Here is a 5,000-nt window from a genome sequence, read left to right as displayed (position 1 = left end):
GCCGGGCTCTCTGCCGGGTAGGCCAGTTGCCCAACGCCGGGTTAGACCTGCCGTCGTCTTCCTGCTTCGGCGGCCTGCCGCCGCGGAGCGACGGCGCCACGCGTCTTCCACCGGACGCGCGGCCGGCCCCGTCGCCATCTCCGGGCCGGCGAGCCCGCGTTCGCCGGGCGGCCTGCCCGCCCGTCCGACAGTCCCGCGTGCACAGCCGGCCGCGCACACTCCCGCCCCCACCTGCACGCTTCCCCCAGCAACACGTCCCGAAAGCCGCTATGTGACGACGGCCGACCTTCTGTCCCGGCCTCCCTGCCGGCTCCACGCCCCGGCGACTGCTACTGACGAGCTCCGCCGGGCACTTGCCCTGCATCGGCATCGGCCTCAGCCCCAGCCCGCTTCGCTGACGTGCTGCCCGCCCGCAGCCCGCTTCTCCCAGCCGCTCCTCGAGAGGAGCCGGCGGCGTTCCCCCGCCCCCTCCCCGTGCTTGAAGAGGCAGCAGCAGCCCGGCTCCCGGCTTGCTTTGTGCATCGCTCACTCCCTCACCCACCCGCCGTGCCGCTTGCTGTCCTGTCCTGCCCTGTCCTGTCCTGTCCTGCCTGCCTGCCGCAGGCTCGACCCACTTGAGCGATCCGAGGCCGGGGCTGAGCAGGAAGGAGCGCCGCCAAACCAAAAGCCTCAGAGAGAGAGCTGAACAGAAAGCTTCTTTGAAAAAGGACATACAGCGCCAAGCATCCCGCCAGCACCCGCTGCCCGCCCGCCGCCAGCTGTGCTTCTGCCCCGGGCTCTCAGCCTGCTCGCCTCGACACCGGCCGCCTGCCCTCCCCATGCCCTCCCGTCGCCACCGCCGCTCGCTGCCGCCGCTGCCACTGTACGAACTGGCCGTTGGAACCCTGGGCGGGGGTGGGAAAAGTCTGAAGACGGCGCACAGGGAGGCTGATGGTGGGGGACGGGGCTCTCCCAACTGTCAATGGGTGGGGCGTACGGGAAGGCTGAATAGCGGCGCCAGGGAGGCTAATGGTTGAGGGCGGGGTCGCGTCAATGGGTGGTCGAGAAAGCGCAGGGTGGGGGACGGGGAGAGGACATGAGCGAGCGTGGGGGGGGGGTGGGTGGGAGTGGGGGTGTTTTTGTGTGTGTGTGTGTGTGTGTGTGTGTGTGTGGCCTGAGGGGAGGGCCGGCGGCTCCGTGCCGGCCCCGGGCCCCTCGGCACCGAGCCCCCACGTTCCCCCCCCAGACCCGTGCCGAGGGCCGAACACCTCTGCGGGCCTTCCGTAGAAGAATCGGCCTGGAATCGGCTGCCCGCTTGCCGCTGGCCGCGGCGCGGGCCACCCCGCAGCAGCCTCCTCTGTTAGGCGGGGCGAGTTGTGCCGGGGACAGGCAGCTTTGTGCCGAGTTCCCCCGCGTGTACGTGCTTCCCCTCCCCGCTGTGCCCGGCGAGGTTCTGTTTTGGCTGGGGGGGTGTGTGGGGGGGGTGCTTTGTATGTAGGTTCTCCGGGGCACAGGGGACTGGGGGCTTGTGGGGATGCCGTTTGAGTGGGTCAGCGTGTCAGCAGGCCGAGCACAGGGCACAGGCTGCCCGTCAGCTCGGCTGGGAGTGGTCTGGGCGCAAAGGGAAAACATATAAGACTTGGCAAGGATTTTATTTTGCGGAGTTTTTTGTTCCCACCAAACAGAAGAGGCATTCGTTCAGAAAAGAAAAGGAAAGAAAAGAAAAGAAAAGAAAAGAAAAGAAAAGAAAAGAAAAGAAAAGAAAAGAAAAGAAAAGAAAAGAGAAAGAAAGAAAATATGTTTTGGTCTTGAAATCGGGTTCAGCGGGTGGGACACGGCTGCTACAGCCATCCGGCTCCGGGCGCGACACGGGGCCGTGGGGTTCCCTCGGCTCCGGGATGGTACGAGGGGTGCCTCGTCTACCAGGCTCCGGGGCCGGCGGCGTCCGACCGCCGCCGCCGCCGCTGCCGCCGCCGCCGCCGGGGCGAGCAGATCTAGCCGTCTTCGGGGCAGCCCCTGAAGGCCAGGTCTACCCAGCACCAGGGCCGGCAGACTCCGCCAGCCCCCACGGGAGAGGGCGCCCTGGTGGCGGGCGTCCCCGGGGCGGACAGGTCTACCCCGCTCCGGCGGGACTTAGGCAAATCTCGGCGGGAGGACGGGGTAGACCTGTTGTCCCCGCCGGGCCCGGAAGTTCACCAAGGGGTCGCTGTTTCTGGCTGCCTCCAGCTGTGTCATCGTAACAGACGGCTTGCAGCAGTGCGCCCCCTCGGTCACGTCCGATGGATTTTCTTGGAGGCGTCGGCGGCCTCGGGCTCGTCTGTCCGTATTATGGGAGCGGGTTACGGGCCGCATCCCCGCAGGCTGTTACCGTGCCTGTGTCCGAGGCGGAGATGGGCGGCCGCGCGTGCGGTCGTCGGGGCGAGGAAAAGCAACCGCCTATGTTGTGGGCAAAGTCGCGGGGCTTTGTCCGGGTTCCCGTACTACCCAGCTTGCTGGGACAGGTTGTGAGTCCAGGTGATCACCGAGAGCCGCTCCCCGGCCGAGGCGAGGTGTGGAGGCCGTGGGAGAGAAAGAGAAGACCGAGGGAGAAAAAGCCGCGAGTGTGTCCCGCTCCGGCCGGGCTGCCGCCGGTTTCGTGAAGTTCGGGGGGGGGGGGCAGGCACCCGCTTGCTTCCCCCCGGGCACGGTGGTTGGGCGAGGCGGCGGCGCCTCGTCCCTTTTCTGCCTGGCCTTAAGCCGGGGGCCTGCCCGCTCAGCGGGCGTGGTGTTTTTCGGCTGTCGGTTTGGTGCGCGGTGACCGGCAGCCGGGGGGTGGACCGCGGCCGGGGGCTTGTGTTGAGCCTGCCGAGGCTTTCCCCCGGCCCTTTCCCCGAGAGCCCCCGAGCATGGCTCGGTCGGCCGAGGTGGCTGCGCCTCGTTCCCCGCTCCCGACCTGTTTTGCCAGAGTTGTCCGTGTCGGAAGGGCTGCGGGGGACATGCAGTGGGGCGTGTGGCCTCGGCTTGTCCCGGTTGCCTGAGGGTGCTCGGTGACGGGAGTCTCCCCATGAAATGGGTGGGACTGGGGTGGCGGCACCCCGTCTCTGTTGTGTCTTGTTGAAGTCCCCCTTCCTCGGCCCTAAGCCGGGGACCCGCGTAGCGGGCGGAGTTTTTCAGGGGCGACGGCCGGCCACGGTGGCCGGCCGTGCCGTAGTGCGGACCGGAACCCGACAGAGAGCCCCCGCCCCCCCCCAGGTGAATGTCGTGGGCGAGGCGGCGGCGCCTCGCCCTTTCTCGGTAGTGGCCGGCGCGATCGAGCCACCGTGCCGGGGCGGCCCGTGGTGTCTGGCCTGCCCCTTGGCCGCCGTGGTTGCCGGCGGGCTGGGTTGTGAGCCGGTTCCGCTTTAATTTTTTTTTTTTGTTTTTTTTTTAGGCGAGTGCCGGGCGGAGTGTGGGGGGTGCTCACCCGGCTTTTTTTTTTTTTTTTTTTTTTTTTTTTTTTTTTTTTTTTTTTTTCCCCATCGCGGCCTTAAGCTGCGGCACCGAGAAGCGCGCTGACGAAGGGGCGCGGGCCACGAAAGAGAAGGGAGAAGCTGGAGAGTGAGACGTCGGTGGAGAAAAAAGGGGTTGTTATATGGGGGAGCGAGAGGCGCGGGCCTCGCCCCTACCCCTGGCCCGTGACCCCCCGTGGCTAGCACGGGTCGTGCGACGCACCGTGTGCTTTTTTTTCTTTTTTTTGTGATTCGTTTTTTTTTTTTTTTTTTTATTTTCCTGTCGCTGTTTGCCGTCCCACCCGGCTTTTCCGGAGGGAAGCCGGTCGCTGCGAGGCGGGCGAAAGCCGGTGGCCCGTGGCATGGTCGGCGGCAGCTGCCCCGTTTCCGTTGTGTTGCGGCCCGCGGGTGGGTGGCGGCACCCCCCGCTCTCCTCCTCTGCTGTGTGACCAGTTGTGAAAAAGCTGGAAGTGGCCCGCCGGCGTCGGCGGCCTCGGGAGCGTCGGGGAGGCTCGGCGGCGCCAAGCCGCGGCGAGGGCCTCTCGGGGACGTGTCCCGCTCGCATGCGTGTGCGGAGCCCTGCAGTCATCTGCCCGCTGCCCGCCTGGACCGTGGTGGAGCCGGCCGGTGGGGGGGGTGTGGTGTGCATGCTGGGCTTCCGTTGCCGTTGTCCCAGGACCGTGGCCGTGGGGCCTTCGTCGCCGTTTCCGTGGCGGCTTTTCTTTCCGTCTTTCCCTCTGTCGGTTCCGATCGATGAGGCTTTTCGGGTCGCGTCGGAAAGGGCCCCCGGCGGGCCGGCTCTTCCGGGGCTCTCTCTGTCATGGGGAGAGCTTCGGCGGTGTTCGGTACTTTGAGCAGGGTGGTCTCCTTTCCAATTCGCTTCCCGTCGCAGGCGAGGTGTCGCTCCTCCCGCTGCCGGGGAGGAACGTCTTTACCGTCCCGTGCTGTGTGACTGCCGCGTGGCCCCGCGAGCGTTCAGGTGTCCTTAAAAATCGCCGCGAGGTGCCGGTGCTGGCCCTGGCCCGAGTTAGTGCCCGTGGGTGCCGGCTGCGAGCAGCGCTGGGTGGCGGTGCGGCTCGAGCTTGAGCTGAGAGCAGACCCGGAGAGAGAGAGAGAGAGAGAGACGGACAGAGAGTTGGGATTAAGAAAACCGGGTGGGGGGCACGGACGGGGGAAAAGAGCCCGTTCCGCGCGCGTCGTTACCGCACGGCGCTCCTTTGTCGCACCGCCGCCTGCTGCAGAGCGAGCCGCCCCGGCCAAGGGGCCTCGGTGTCCGGGCCGCGCCCGCCTTGCCGGGTCGCTGTCTCCTCTAGCACGTCCGTCAGTTTCGGGCCGGCCTCGGGGGCGGGTCAGCCCCAGCCGAGCCCTGTCCCGCGCGTCAAGGCGCGCGTGACTTCTTTGAACGCGAGGCCTAGTCTCGAAGGGCGCGGGCCCCGAGAGAGATGGGAGCGATGGCGAGAAAGGGGGAACGAAGGGAGAGAGAAGAAGGCTCGCGTTTGTCCGAAGCAGAAAAAAAAGCTGCGCAGCGGTCCCGGCTCCTTGCCCGCGGCGTCG

This window comes from Cinclus cinclus, unplaced genomic scaffold, assembly GCF_963662255.1.
Source record: "Cinclus cinclus unplaced genomic scaffold, bCinCin1.1 SCAFFOLD_140, whole genome shotgun sequence".
Classification (NCBI taxonomy): Eukaryota; Metazoa; Chordata; class Aves; order Passeriformes; family Cinclidae; genus Cinclus; species Cinclus cinclus.
The sequence above is the reverse complement of the archived record's forward strand: the minus strand, read 5'-3'. Positions refer to the sequence as shown.